Consider the following 14,280-nt stretch of genomic DNA (forward strand, 5'->3'; position numbering starts at 1 on the left):
CGCTCCCCCAGCCCGCCGCGGGGCGGACGGCGGGGGCCCGGCACTGGGCACTCACCTCGGCCTTGGAGGCCCAGCCGCTCCGCCGAGCGCGCCCAGGCTTCGAGCCGCGGGGGCGGGAGCGGCCACAGCCTCCGCCGGGCGCGCGTGCACACGGGCGCGCAGCCTCCGGGCTGGAGCGCGAGCCCGCGCCGCCCCTGCCCGCTCCGGGGACGGAGCCGCTCCGCGCGGGGCCCTCCTCCGCCCGCCGCTCGCTTAACCCTTTCCGCAGCCGCAGCAGCTCCTGCAGATGCGGGCGCTCCGGGCGTGGAGAGCGGCGCCACCTGTGTACCCACGACGGCCCCACGCGGAGGGGCGCCGACGGCGAGGTGGACCCCGGTGCACCTCGTGAATAGTGCTTGAACCCCCCAGCCACCCCACAAGAAGCGAAACCAGGTTCCCGCCGGCGCGCGGGGGTCTCTGCCAGAGGCCACGCTCTTTTGTGTCCAGTTGCCCCTCCCCCGCCCATCCTCTGCCAAACCCTGAGATAATGGGCTGTAGTGTGCATGTATTTTGTGCGGGAAATTAGAGACACGCATTGTTGACATATGTAGTGATTGAAAACCTATCGCCTGCCTCCTTGTAGATTCCAGAATAAAAAAGAAAAACGTTCATCACGCTGCAGGAAACCCGGAAACTTGTTCTGTCCAGCAGTGTGGCCTCAAGCATCCCCAGCTCCCTTCGGCTCCGGCTGCGCCTGCAGCCACCGGGCCGGCTTGCAGCCACCGGGCCGGCTTGCCGGGGCCTCAGGGGAAAGCGGACAGCAAGCTCCCCGGAGAGCTGCCCATGGACGGGGAAGGGGAAGACATTTCCACTGACTTCAGCGGCTTTTTATTCCTGCATACAGCTGCTTCCTGCCGGGGTCAGTTCTAGTTAACACCGGGCCCCCAGGGTCAATGCTATTTTTAAAGGTTTTGTGCAAAATAAGGTTGATTAGATTTCCACAGGCACAGAGGGCCTCAGACTCTGCTTTGTTTCAAGTGTTGCTTCTGACAGTCTTTGCCAGCTTACTGTGCTAGGAGGCTTTTGGATTTCAGACCAGGGCTGACTATGAGAACATCCTTAATTCATTCAGTGGCCAACCAGAACACGCCAGGATTTGGATCCACGGCAGCGGAAACCAAGCAAACCACTGGGGTACGTATTTTTACATCATTGGTTAACTCTAGCAGAAACATCTTCTGGGGGCTGACATCATTCCCATCATGGCCCATGTGAATTTTGTTCTGTTCACTCCAGAAATACTCCAAAATCTCCTGGGGTCTTTTCAGTGATGTCTGTTTACCTTCACGTGGAGCCCGTGTCACTAGCTCACCCTTCCCCATTGACCAGAGACTCCTGGAATACAGTTTCAGCTCGTTTCCCCAGCTGGGCCTGCAGGCCTCACTCCCGGGCTTTCTGAGAGGAGCTTTCAGCCGACCCACAGAGTCAGAGCTCTGCGTGGCTTCCCGACACACTTGTGCAGGTCAGTGTCCAGTGGCCACTAGCTTTCCCCAACCACTGGTACTCTTGCCAGTGAAGTACTGGCCCATCTCCTCCACCACTCGGAAAACTTCCAGGGGTCCGGTCATGTGTTATAATTGGTTTTTCTTTTCATTTCACAACGCTTGCCATATTCTAGATTCTCGGTAGATGTTTACTGAATGAAAGAAAAAGTAAATGAATTAACTGAAAATATCCATCCATCCCCTACACCATCTGGCAGATAAGGTGTTTGGGGAGCCCCCATCCATTTTCAGACCGTACATGTCTTATTTTAAAAAACATACTATGGCCCCAGTATGGTCGATGGGAATTGTAGAGGAACGATCCATTCACTTAATGAGTTCCGTCAAACTACAGGGACCTCCAGAGTGCCTGAAACCGAACGTGGGACATAACAACATCAAGAAGACGGACTTAACTTAAACATTCAATAACATCTATTTTAAGAGTACTTCGAGAATAGTACTTTACTATTTTCAATTTTCCACGGCTCAGAAAGAGCCAAATCGTGCACGGCAGTTCTGAGGAAATGTACAAATACATCACTGCAGAGCTGTGGAGAGTGTAAGTGAGACTCGGAACTGTCCTGGGTAGGACGGTCGGCCACCCCCTGAATGCTGGGGTCTATGCAGCCTGAGCTCCAGGCCTGGGGGACTCTGAACCCCATGTGGAAGCTGCGTGGAGAAACCGCAAGAGCACGGCCTTGGAATTCGGCAGGCTGGATCTCAGCGCCCCATCCCACCATCTGCAAGTCTTGAGAATTTTGAACAAGAGAACTGACCTCTCCGTGCTCCGCTTTCCAAAGTGGGGGACGTGACTATTCCCCCCCGGCGGGGACACACCGAGGTGATTCCGGCAGTGCTCTCAGCGCTGCGCGTCCTAAGTGCAGGCACAGGCCAACTGCACTCCTCACTCCTGTTCAGAGTCCGTCCCCGCCGCCGGATGACGGTCAGCAAACGCACTCGAGCTCTCCAGTTCTGGACTCCCCCAGACTGGGCTCCTCATGCACGCGCAGGGCTTAGACATAGACGAGGTACGTGGCTGTCACTGAGTCACCAGTTCTGAGCCCTGTTAGGACATTAGATACCGTTTTCCTACTGGTGCTGTTACCAGAAAGCATATAATTTCCCCAAAGGTTTTAATAGCCCGTAAGAGTTTATGCATTCCTGCCTTCCAAAAAAAAAAAAAAAAAAAAAAAGCAATTAACTCCACTAACTGTCAGGAATCGATCCAATTGCTACAAAGTACTTTGAGTCCCTTGGCATGAAAAATTAATTAGAATAGCCTGCGTGGGTGTGGGAACAACACTCCGTGCTTCATGGAAAACGTCTGCCCACACTGTGCCAAAGTGAGGCCGTCTCCTCCACCGGGCTCCCTAAAATTCGCCTTTCCCGACCGCGACGGCCCCCTTCGTCTCTGATGGACTGGGGGCCACTGACACTGTTGGGAAAGCCACATCTTGAATATTGTGAAGTTCTTTCCCTCGTGTCTTGAGTTTTCCCAAGTATCTAATTAGCAGCGTCTGAGAAATTGACACTCGGGAGAGTATGCGCCTACGTCCCCCGAAATACCGCTGACGAGGGAGGAGCACTTGTACGCGCACCGACCGCGTGCTGCTGACGTCACCCGGACTTGCATGTTACAGACGCCCCCGGCGTAGGATGATACCTGGAGCCCCTGATTTGAACGGGACAACCGAGACCCGTCTTTTTCACCTTCTAGAGCAAGTCGTGGCCACAGCTTGCCCAGTCCACGGGAGGGTGACGCCTTGTTGTACTGAATGTCTCCCTCCCGCGGTCTTCCGTCACACTCCGCGGGATGCTGGCACCTGGCCTGTCCCTTCCTTCACGCAGCTGCAGGCCACCAGGAGGCCATGAATCTTTGTCACAGGAGTCGACGCGGCAGCCACTAAGAGACCATTAAGCTCATGAGTGCTGATACCGGTAAACCTTCTTTTGGAAAAGATGTAAAAATTTAACAGTTATTTTAAAATATTTTCAAGGTATGTGTTCATAGTGTCAGAGCAAATTACTTGCAATGAAATCTGATTTCACCTACGTCTACGTGGTAGTACGTTCATGTGTAAGCGTACGCATACTTGTGCAGAACACCTGGTGTAGATGCGCCCGCACCACGCCGGAGCTGGGAATGTCTCCCTTCTGCCGTGCAGGAAGGTGGCCTCCGGAGAGTTTAGTGTAACTCATCTGACGCGTGGTGGGTCGGGGATTTTCACCCCGTCCAGCCCCAAAGCCCTTCCTCACAGTGAAGCATGGTCTTCTCGAATGAATCAATCTAATCTTCGGAGTAAACATCAAGAAGGCTGATGAGCACGAAGGTTCTTATGGGCTAGGTTGTGCCTCGCTCCCCACAGAGGTCTGCTGCAGGCCTAACCCCTTGGTAACTCAGAAGGGGACCCTATTTGGGGAAGGCAGCCAACCAAACATGAGGCCATCAGGGTGGGCCCTGGTGTGTGACGAGTGTCCTTCCAGGAGGAGGTTCGGTCACAGGTGTGGACAGGAATAGAGGACGTGACAGACGCAGGTAGGAATGACGGATGCCAGGGACGCCAGGAACACCGCAGGCCCAGGTCCTCTGACAGCCCTCGGACGGCGTGGCCCGTGACACAGGGGTGTCACCTGGCCTCAGGACCACGGGAGCGTCCAAATCTGTGGTCTACGTCCCTCCCCACCCCGAGATGGTGCTGGCTCCGGGCAGCCCCGGGAAACTGACACAGAGGTTTCTCGTCTTCTCTGTGCAGGCCGTGCCTTCCAAGCAGTCCGCCGCGAGCAGTCAGGGGTTTTGGTTCTTATTTGACATTGATTGTGGTCGGGCCTTTCTAAAATACAGTAAAAATGAATTGGTAGAAAAAGGAGAATTTAGAAACGACGTACGAAATCCGAAGCCATTTCCTCCATATGAAGCTAAAGGGGCCTAGACCCGGTCTGTGCCCAGCACGCCGCGTCCGGTGGGGGTTCTGGGAGGCAGCCGTGGCCCGGGCTGTGCCCTCCACCACGGACAGCTCCAGAGCCCACCGGCCGACACGCGGGCGGCCGGCTGGTCCTCGCGAAGCCCCAGACCACAGCACTCAGAGTGGACACGGGTGGATGTCTCCTGCCCACTTTTTCCAGACGATGTCTTCTTCTGGAATCAGGCAATGCACTTGTGAAAACTAGTCTGGGGCGAGGGGAGGGGTGTCTGAACATGGTTCGCATCTCCGGTGAATCTTTGCAGAATCGAACAGCCTTCCACCAGACGGCTCTTCCCTGCTGCTCTCTGGGATTCCGGGGGGCGCCCGGAAGCCACACCGGGAGGGCCTACCTGAAACCTCTCAGGATGCGGGGTGCTCCTCAGTGTATGTTTACAAAGTGCCAGACCCTGATGCTTGCACTGCCACTTCCCCTTGCCCGGCCACTTCAGCCCTCAGCCTCCGGGGACACAGGCGGCAGCTTCTGCGGGAGGAAGGGCCGCGTGTGGAGGACGCCCCCCTTCCTCGTGGCCGCCCCACCCCCCACTCCACCTGTTTCCTTCTGCAGAGGGAGAGCCAGGCCACGGGAGGGCAGGGAGGGGGCGGCCGAGCTGGGGCAGGCCACCACCGGCCCAGCTGCACCTGCTTCCTGATGAGCTGCCTGCTGGGTCTCCCTACCCCCAGCAACCACAACCGGTGGGGTCCCACTCGGGAGTCTCGGTGGGAGGGATCCCCGGGAAACCACCGGAATCGTCAGAACGCGTGTGGCTGTGGGCCCTTCCGGAGCCCCGCTGGGAGCCCCCTGGAGCCATCAGACGGGGCAGGGGGTGGGGGTGGGGAGGGTCCTGGTGTGGGAATGTCCGTGGCCCTCCCATGACACTCCCCAGGTCCCGGGAGCGCTCCTGCCTGCACAGGGGTCCCTCTCCCAAGCCCGCTCTGCCTCCTACCCCAGGGTCTCTGCCAGGATTCTGCGGCTCAGTGGGTGCGAAGCTCCCAAAGCCGCTGGCTGGGGGTCTGTGCCCGCCTCCCTGCCAGGTTTCCTGTGTAGGGACAGCTTTCCACCTGTCTGCGCGTGAACAGGCGTGAACAGACGGGAGCCCCGTCCTTTTCTCCCGCCGTGCCACGGTCAGCCCCGCTGCCCCAGCACATCCAGCCCCGCTTCCTTCCTTCGTTCCTCCGGCGTCTGGGGGCTGCGAAGTCCAGGGTCATCACGGTGTGGCAGACCTGCCGGCGCAGGGAGGGAGGCCCTCGGCTGTGTCCTCCTCTGGCGAGAGCGGCCTCTGGGTCTGCTTCTCTGATAAGGACACTCGTCCCGACCCCCACCCTCAGGACCTCGTCCGCTCTGACTTGCCCCCAGAGACCCCTCTGCAGGCACCGGGCTGCTGGCGTTAGGGCTTCAGCCGGTGAATCCGGGGCCCAGACCTGCCGCGCGTAGCAGGCCCTCGCAGAAGAAGGAAGGAAGACACACGCCGACCTACCCCAAAACCAGCACTACTGGATTGTTCCGTTCTTTGTACCTTTTATTTCCCCCTTGAAAGTGTGCTGTTTTGCTCTTAAAACTTGGGGTTAAAAAAAAAAAAAAAAAACTGCATGTGGTTACATTGGATGAGTGTGTTAGGGAAGGATCCACGGAGACTCTGCTGGCCACCCCGGCTCTACTGGCCCCTTGTTTCCAGCTGTCTCCTCTCTGCTGGGGCCCCTGCTTCCCCCTACCCGGCCACAAGGTCAGGCGCCAGCCCCGGGCCTCCGCAGGGCAGGAGCATTCTAGGAGGGTGCATTCTGCAGGGACAGGGCTCGCACCCCGGGACCTACTGCCTCCACCTTGCACGAGGGTACAGGGTCCCCTGCAAGGACTCAGCAGGGGGACCTCGGGCCGCTGAGCCGCTGGTGGACTCGAGAGCCGGTGCCTCCAAACCACGCCCCAGCCCCCTTAGAGAAGAGTAACATGTCCTGTGCACAAGGCCTCTGGCCTGGGTTCAAGGGGCCTGCCTTTGGGGTCTTACCTGTGCCAAGTCCTTGGACATGGGAGACCCACCGGCTGCAGGTGTGCTGTGGAACTGGGAGGCTTAAGCTCTCAGAGCCCCCTGCTGAGGCAGGTGACCCTCACCCCTCCCGCCGCCTGCTCTCGGCCGGCAAAGCAGACAGGACAGAGAAGAGGAGGTCAGCGAGCGTGTCCCAGGCCTGGAGAAGTCCACCCCGGACTGCGGCCAGAGAGCGGGGGCTGCGCCGTCGGGGAACCCTCCGGGGTCAGGCGGCCCTGGGGGGATTCTGAACAGGGAGCCTCGTGCTGGGGAAGCTGCTGGACACAAGCAGGCGGCTGGTGCGTGGGCTGCCGGTCACCCCCAGCAGCAGGCCTCTGCCCGAAGGAGGAGCCACCTCGTCCCCCCTCCCAGTGGTAGAAAGAGCCTCCAGACTGTTCTCCTGTCCTGTCCTCCCCTTCTCCCTGAAAGGCCTTCATGGCCACGAGAGTGTGAGACGGAAGCTGGAAGCCTTCTCAGAGACGCCCCGTGCGGCGGCCCGGCGCGCTGCCCCTCTAGCGGGCCTAGTCCTACACGCGTCAACACCGGTGTTTTTAACCCACAGGACGGTGCAGGCTCCCCGTGGTTGCTGTGGCAAATTGCCAGGAAACTGGGGGCATCAAACAATACCGATTTATTTCTTAGGAACCTGACCTGGGCCTTGCTGGGCTGAAGTCTACAGTGGCAGGGCCGGGTCCTTCTGGAGACTTGAGGGGAGAACCTGTTTGGTCGTTTCCAGTACTCGGAAGCCCTTTCCTCTGCTGTCACGGCCAGTGGCGGGCCACCTGCGGCCCCCTCCCAGGCCCGTCTGCTTCTCTGACCCGCCCGCCTCTCCCCAGCAAGGACCCTTAGGACAGTACCTGGGCCCCAATGATCCAGGCTCATCCCCTCATCCCAAGATCTTTAATTGATCCCAGCTGCGTGGGCAGCTCCGGGCAGCGTCCCCTGCAGGCAAGCAAGCCACGCACTCGCTGGAAGAATGAACACAGTCAACAAGAAGTGGGGAAGCCGTGGGAGACGCAGAATGACCAGGGATGGCAGGGCTGCTTGCCGGACACGGAGTCCCGGGGGGAAGAGGCGTCCGTCAGGAGCCGCTGCTGCAGGCCGGCCACGTGCCAGGCACCGAGTGAGACCTTCACCCATCACTTGGTTTAAATCCTGTCACCAGGTGAGGCAGGAACTAAGTGCATTTCACAGATGACACAGGTGAGGCTCAAAGACACAATTTGCTCAAGGTTTGATGTTCAGCAAACCTAAGTGGTAAAGCTCCTACTTGAACTTCAAAGCCCCTGGGGCGCCTTGGTAACACAGTCATTAAGCATCAGGCTTCGGCTCAGGTCATGATCCTGGGGTCCTAGGATTGAGCCCCACAAGGGCTCGTTATTCAGCAGGGGACCTGCTTCTCCCTCTACCCCTCCCCTTGCGTATGCTCTTTCTCTTCCCCCTGCCTCTCTCTCTGACAAATAAATGAAAATAAATAAAATCCTGACTTTCAAACCCTCTGGTCTTAAACCCTCATCTGCTTTTTCTTAGAAGTGAGAGGAAGTTTCAGAATGCGGACACAGACCAGGCAGGTGGCTTCCAGCAATTTCCTGGTCATAACCTGGACAGAAGGACGGTGTGAGCGCTTTCCTGGGCCAGGAAGTACAGACACATATACCTCCCAGCACACCGCCTGCCTGTTCTTCCTGGAAATTCAGAGCCCCTGATGGTCAACCACAGCCCCTGGGGACCCCCCCAAACCCAGCCTGTGGATTTCCATCTGAAGGGATTCTGTCCGGTGAGGAATCCCACAGCGGAGCCCGTCACGGTCTCTGATTCCGTGGGAGGCCCAGCCCGAAGTTACCACGTGTATAGATCTGGTGTGTACGTGTGGACCGTGCCAAACACGGGGTGTGGCCAGCAGGAGCTTCTCTCTCTCTGAGTACGAATCCGTATCTGCTCTTACTTCAGTGGGCTTATTGCCCCATTAGTCTATATCAGGAGTTCTGTGTTGGCACCTAAACAAGGTATTTTTTTAATGTTTTTTAATCTTTTAATGTTTATTTTTAGAGAGAGAGTGTGTGAGCATGAGTGTGAGCCCGGGTGGGGGAGGGGCAGGGGAACAGACAGAGAGACAGACAGAACCCCAAGCAGGCTCCACACCCAGCATGGATCCTGGTACGGGGCTTGACCTCACAACCCTCAGATCTGGAATTGAGAGTCTGGTGCTTAACCAACTGAGCCACTCAGGCCCCCTAAACAAGGTATTTTTATGTTCAAATTAGAGCAGCAGCGCTGGGGCCAGGCAGACGCAGTGAGGAGCCTGGGACATCTGAGAACAGAGCGGGAGTCCCATATGTTCCCACCAAAAAAAGAAATCAACCAGCTGATCTCCAGGGGAGCACGAGAACACGGAGACCTGGTGTTCCGGCCACAGCACAGCAGACAAGGGGCTGTCCTGTGCTCCGGGGCATCCGGCAGCATCCCCGACCTCGGCCGGCCTGCTGCCCCGTCCAGTCCTCTGTCAGTGCCCCCCACAAGTAATGACAACGAACACGTCCCCAGAAACGACCGACTGTCCCTGGGGGGCGGGCAAATTGCCCGTGGTTGAGAACCATTGAACTAGAGACGACGGGACAGGAATCGCACATATCGGGCATCACGGTGGGGAATAAAAAAGAAAAACAAGCAGTGATTATTTCTGATAAGCAGAAAAAATAAACAACTCCTCCGTTACTTACCTACCCAGGACACAGTGCAGGGCTCTCCCTCTGCCTGCGTGTGTGCGAGCCACACTTCCACACCCCCACACCTCTGAACCTGCCAGCGTGGGGCCGGAGCACTTACTGGTCATCTCTGATTCCTGTGCCCTCCCTTCCCGGGGGGCTCCCCCAGCTCTGCGCGCAGCCACTGCACCGAAGCAGGCCCGTGGGCACCGGGCACGCTCCCTCCTCCTCCGCAGCATCTCCGTGGGCCCGCCCCCTCACGCCCCTCCCCCACACTCCCCCCCACCCCTGCCCATGCTTTGCCTCCACCATCAGTCAGGAGGCATTCTGGAACACCGCGCCTGCCGTAGGGCTGGTCGTCCTCCTGGACGGCAGCTCGTTCTCCGGGGCTCAGCGACAGTGCTCCACGCAGGGGGGTCTTTGGGAACGAAGCTCTTGGAGACCCGCTGGGCCTCCGCTGCCTGCGACCTTCGCAGACCCACAGCCAACAGGCCCCTCCTCCTGGTGACGCGTTACCATCACCAGCAGTTTAGCACCGACACCAAGGGGGACGTTCCCAGGTCACGTGAAACCTCTGATTTCTGTGGCCAGTCTCTGGGTGGTTTTGCTTCCAGCCCTTCTGTTTGCTCTGCAGCCTGGCCGGGCTCCAGGCAGCCCGGTTACACAATCCCGCCTTCGCAGAGCCCCAGCCAAGGGTCTGTGCCGCCCCTCCTTCCCTGCACCCCCACCCCCCACCGGCCATCCCGGCACCCGGCGGTTCTGGTCATGGCCCTGGGCCGACTCCAATCGGGCTGTCGGTCACCAGCCGCCAGTTTCTGCTGCTCCTGGCCGAGTCCCCTTCGGCCAGACTCCTGAGCTCCCCGAGCACACGGGACCTAGGCCATCTTCCTCGCACGGCAGTTGTCTTTAATAAAACCACAGAGTCAGACTCAGAATCTGCACGACACGTCCAGAAACCACACCGGAGCAGCAGGACTGCTCTGAGACGCACACGTGGATGCCCTGTCGCCGTGCGAGGTTGGCGGAGGTCGCAGCCCTCATGTGACAGGTGCCGAAGAGGGCAGCCGCCCCTTTCCTGCCCTGGCTCTGCCCTTTCTCACGAGGGGACTAGGACTGGGCACCTTCGTGGGAGGAGTAAGAGAACAAGTCACTGCTGCAGGTCCAGAGGGCGAGGGACACACCTGAATCCACCTGGAGGGACCAGTGCGATGTTCTCAGGCCACAAAGAGGAGGCAGAAACGTGCCTTCAGGCCAGCAAGAGCTGTCAGATCCCAGAGAATCACCAGCCTGCTTTTCAAGGGTTCATTCTCCCTGAGGCTCTTCGGAGAGAAGCAGCGGGAACAGAGTGATGCCAGACCCCAAGTGGGGGTGGGGGGGGGCGCCCTGGCCAGCTGTCTCTCTCTTCTTCCGCCCGAATCCACATTGCCCCAACTGCCTCTTGCAGGCAGGCGAGCAAAGCTAGCACGGAGGAGGTGTGCGAGCACGAGTGTGTGTGTGTGCGTGCATGAGCGTGTGCGGGAGCTGTGGGGGCGGATGTGAGAGAGAAGGGGCTTGGGAAAGCTTAAGCAGCGCTCTGTGCCCTGAATTGGAACCACGCACGGGGTGGGAAGGGCAGTTACTGCCCAGTGCTCAGCAAAGTGCCTAGAGACGGTCCGAACACGGGGCCGTCGCTGTGTCTTCCAAGGCAGTCTTCCTCGGAGACAGTGAGTGCAGCGGGTGCAGCGTGCGCACAGACCGCCTCCCTCAGGACCCCGCAGTGTGAAACGTCTCACAGAAACTTCCACGTCAGCCGCAAGGCTAGCTGCTTCCGAACCACTTACCCATAGAAAAACCCAGGTTTACGAAGAGATTTTGTGCACGTAAGATCCAGAAGTCACCAAAACACTGCTCGGTCTTTAGGGCCTAGAAGATGTCCGTTCTACAGGGACTTGACAGGGATGAAACTGGCTGAAATGACCCCACCTCCCTCCGGATCTGGAACACGCTTACCAAACTGAGTACCCATCGACAGAAAATGCTTCAGAACATGACTTAGAAAATCAAATAGGATGACTGTGACTGCAGAAATCCTGTTTCTCCACAGCCGGTGGGAAACAGTCCAGAAAGCAAAGCCCGTCGGCCACTCCTGGCCGGGGGCAGCCCTTCCGTCTTGATGCAGGCGGTCCTGTGGCAAAGCCGCAAACTGCCCCCACCCCGGAGGTTGCACAAAACCGGGAAGAGGGCCCTGGGGTCTTGGAGGAAGCCTCACCCGGACCTTTGTGGCCAGTACGTTGCTGGCTCCGCAGCTGGGGCTCACGAGGCTCCGAGGACATGTCCTCTCTCTGCCGGAACAGGGACCTCTGGCAGCCGCCCCTCCTCCCCCCTTGCCACCCCCGCTCTGAAGCAGGGCCACAGAGGAAACAGTGATTTTGGAAAAATGTGTTCCCAAGGCTTGGACTGCGGGAAGATGGTGCTCTCAGCCAAAGTGGCAGACACAGAAGGCCGTGTGGTAAGAGTCCAAGTGGGTCAGGTCAAAACTGGGTCCCTGCAGGGGACGGGGTGGGGGGGATCAGATCTGGCCAACCCAGACCAGCTGCCCCCTGACAAGGCACTGGGGGCAGAGACAGGAGGAGCTGGGGTGCCCTGACCGGGATGGGGGGCAGGAGCTGGGGGAGTCCCTCACAGGGAAGGGGCAGGCGGAGATGGACAGCAGAAGCAGAGCACAGCTGTAGGAAGACCTTCTCACTACCCCAGGTGGCACCAGGACACCCCACCACAGGAGGCCCGAGGTCCCCGCACCGGGCCCTCTCCCAGATGGGCCCCGCCACATGCGCACAGCTCCTGGCGTCAGGACGAGGTCTGCGCGTCTCCGCTCCCCGAAGCCTCCAGGGCACCACCGTTTACCAGACTTGCTGTCCTTGCTGCTTCTGGGGGTGCACCCAGCCGCTCCCTGATGCAGCCGGGCCTCGTCCCACTCTGTGTGGTCTCCTCCCCACACCCAAGTCCGCCAGATGGGAACCCGCTCCCCGCAGCCAGGTTGGGGCGGCTCCCGTCTGGGCCAAGCGTACCAAGGCTGTTTTCACCAGTAGGTACAATCACAGGCATCCAGAAGGCTGGGGCAGCGTTGGGGGAGCAGAGGGCCAGGGGCAGGGGGGAGAGGCAGAGAGGCCACCGCACAGGAGCAGGGGGAAGGCAGTTGGCCTGGAGCTGGGCTACTCATCCCCGGACAGCTGTGGGAGCTGAGTCCCTCTTCGGGTTGGGTCCTGCAGTATGGGGGGTGGGGCTGGGACCCTGAGGGCTCACTACTGAGCAGGTGGCTGAATGCCCCAGGTGTCCGGGGACAGTCCAGGGGCATCCCGTAGATTTGCAGATGTTTGCGCCCCGCTAGGATACCCAGTTCCCGGCCAGCAGATGTTTCCAGGACCCAGATTCCCTCCCTTCTCCCCAGAAAGGGCGCGGACAGAGCCGTCCCACAGGCTCACCCTCTCCTGCCTCTCACCAGGTGGTCTAGCCCACGGGACGTGTCCACACTGCTCTGCTCCTTCGGGGGCTCCGAGCACCCACCTCCCAGCACGTGGAAAAGGCGCGTGGACCCGCTCCTGCCCTGGCTGCTCCGGAGGCGACGGGAGGGTCTTGTCCTGCCCTGCACCCCGCCTACCCTGGATGGCCCTCCTCCTTGGCCAGGCGCAGACTGGCTCGGTGGGGCAAGCTGCCTGCACTCGCGGGGCTGTGGAGGCCGCCGCCGAGGGCTGATCACGGACACGTACGAGCCTCCTTAGGGAGCCCTGCGTTCCGTTGCGACTGGACCCTGGCTCCTTGTGGGCACCAGCGCCCACCGCCAGCCCCGGGTGGGAGCCATTCTCTGCCTGCCGGATCGCTGCCCAGAGGGGCCCCACGTGGCGCCGGGCAGGTCTGCTGGTTTGCTGGGAGTTTTCCCTTTGGAAACCAGACCCGAACCTCAGCAGCAGTGAAGGCCGGGAGGTCAGATGCACCGTCCCCGGGGGACACGGGAGGCACAGGGGCCGCTCTGAACTCTATCCTTGGGGCTGCAAGTTCAGGGTCGAGGCCCCACAGAGCCGGTGTTGGGTGAGGCCTCCCTGGCTCAAGAGGTCTCCTCACTGTGTCCCCACGAGAGTCCGGGGCAGGGGCGGGGCTCCCATTGCCCTCGCGACCTCATGACCTCCCTCCTCCTAACACGGCCACCTCGGAGCCTGGGGTTTCAACACATGGATTTCGGGGGGCGCGTCCAGCAGACAGCACTGGCCCAAACCCACCCCGGCTATGGTCTGACACAGACGGTCCCAGGATGCCGAAGGGGGGGCCAACCCCGCATGGAGGCACGCGGACCTACCAGCTCGGGGCTTCGGTCTCGGAGCCACCGAGGCTGCTGCCCCAGGGTCTGCGAGGGGCATGAGGGAGCCTGGCCTCGCCCCATGGCAGGGAAACCCAGCCTCCCCCAAAACATGGCGGGGGACAGCCACCATGGCAGGAGGAACTCAGGGCTCTGCAGGGAGGCGCGTGGACAGAGAGACGACGGCCCCACGGGGAGACCCTTCACCGCACACGCCCGACGCCGAGCCCAGCCAGGCTTCCGACACGGGAGTGCGACACATGGCATCACACAAGGTTTGTCCAAATATGTCAACATCCAGACGCACAGGTAAACCCTGGCGGGTACTGTTTGGGGTTTACTGTCGTTGTTTTTATTATTTATGCCATAAGAAAACTGGTGGTTGTGAGTTTTTTGAGATACTGAAGAAGACCTAACGCCTTTGGGTACCAAGGTTTCAACAAAGCACACACGGGAGGGCTTGTGTTTTGTTCCGCCTGTGAACACACGGAGAAGCCCACGGTCTCACTCGGCGCGGGTCTCCGAAGCGCGTCAGCCCCAGATTCCTCTGTGGTTTACGTGGAATTCATTCCACTCACGACGTCGCTCAAAGTGCAAACCGGCGTGTCCGTGAGTCCTGGACACGAGACGAGAGTCCGTGAGTCCTCTCGGCACCTGCCCCAAACCACAGCGTTCCCGCACACCTCGCACACCTCGTGGCTGTCTCATGGCACCAAACTCCCAAACCAGCAGGCAGCG

At 59.7% G+C, this 14,280-nt stretch overlaps 1 protein-coding gene across 5 annotated transcripts in view; it reads right to left on the reverse strand.

Moving 5' to 3' along the window:
* Window positions 1–9,473, reverse strand: part of KBTBD11 (kelch repeat and BTB domain containing 11) — a 30,466-nt gene extending 20,993 nt beyond the window's left edge. For 2 of the 5 annotated variants that reach the window (XM_032329079.1, XM_032329073.1), the window contains exon 1: window positions 56–415. The gene's annotated coding sequence lies outside the window, so the exon portion shown is untranslated. Of the gene's footprint in view, window positions 1–55; window positions 416–2,302; window positions 3,463–9,227 lie in introns of those variants that run through there. The other 3 variants (XM_032329075.1, XM_032329076.1, XM_032329078.1) reach the window with 3 other exon arrangements.
* Between the last annotated feature and the right edge of the window lie 4,807 nt (window positions 9,474–14,280).

Source organism: Mustela erminea, chromosome 21 (assembly GCF_009829155.1).
Source record: "Mustela erminea isolate mMusErm1 chromosome 21, mMusErm1.Pri, whole genome shotgun sequence".
Taxonomy (NCBI): domain Eukaryota; kingdom Metazoa; phylum Chordata; class Mammalia; order Carnivora; family Mustelidae; genus Mustela; species Mustela erminea.